General features: G+C 46.3%; 1 protein-coding gene across 1 annotated transcript in view; it reads right to left on the bottom strand.

Moving 5' to 3' along the window:
• Window positions 1-758, bottom strand: part of LOC118329863 (slit homolog 2 protein-like) — a gene marked incomplete at its 3' end in the record, with an annotated part of 15,481 nt that overhangs the window by 1,937 nt on the left and 12,786 nt on the right.

Here is a 758-nt window from a genome sequence, read left to right as displayed (position 1 = left end):
CACACACACACACACAGGGCAGTGGTGTGGACGGGGGGCACAGTGTGGAATCTTGGCAAAAGAAACAGGAATAGCAGCCAGGAAAGTTTCTAAGGTGGCTCAGAAAGTGTGGGTCTGGGCTCTGGTGTGGTCCACTGGGTGTAGCAGCTGGGTGGAGACGAGACGAAAAGTAGGCAGGGGGTCAAAAAGTGTGAGAGGGGAAACTGAGGTGGGCTCCAAGGTTTTTACAATTGGCACAATCAAGGGAAAGTAGACTGTGGGTGTGTATGAGTGCCTGTTGGATAGTATCAGAGTTGCAGGCAGTACATCAAGGAGATTAGTCATATACAAACAAACAGGGATGCACACAAACATACCTTACACACACACAAGCAGGAACACATCCTTTCCTCACCTACACTGCCAAAGCTAACGCACAAAAAAGAGGCTTGGATGGTTTTGGAAGTGTTACAATAACACAAGGCCAGGAGGGAGAGAAAAGCGTCCAGCAGCTCTAGAAGCAACAAGAGCTTTCCTTCATTACGTATACAACTGTTCTGTGTTGAAGGCAACCTCTCATGTCTCCTGTGAGGCCACGCCACGCTGCAACTCAGCAGTCTGGGCTTCCTCCCCATCGAATATAAATGCTAATCACTGTTCGCACTCCATAAACATAGAGAGAAAAGTGCAATTCACCTCCGATCTCTTTCTCATGAATTTAGATGGAAGTGAAAAAATCGTGATGAGTACTTTTGAATTGAGAAAAGTTTTTTTTTTTT

Source organism: Morone saxatilis, unplaced genomic scaffold (genome assembly GCF_004916995.1).
Source record: "Morone saxatilis isolate NCDOM2014 unplaced genomic scaffold, NCSU_SB_2.0 Contig19, whole genome shotgun sequence".
NCBI classification, from domain to species: Eukaryota; Metazoa; Chordata; class Actinopteri; family Moronidae; genus Morone; species Morone saxatilis.
This window is presented reverse-complemented; position numbering and strand designations above follow the sequence as displayed.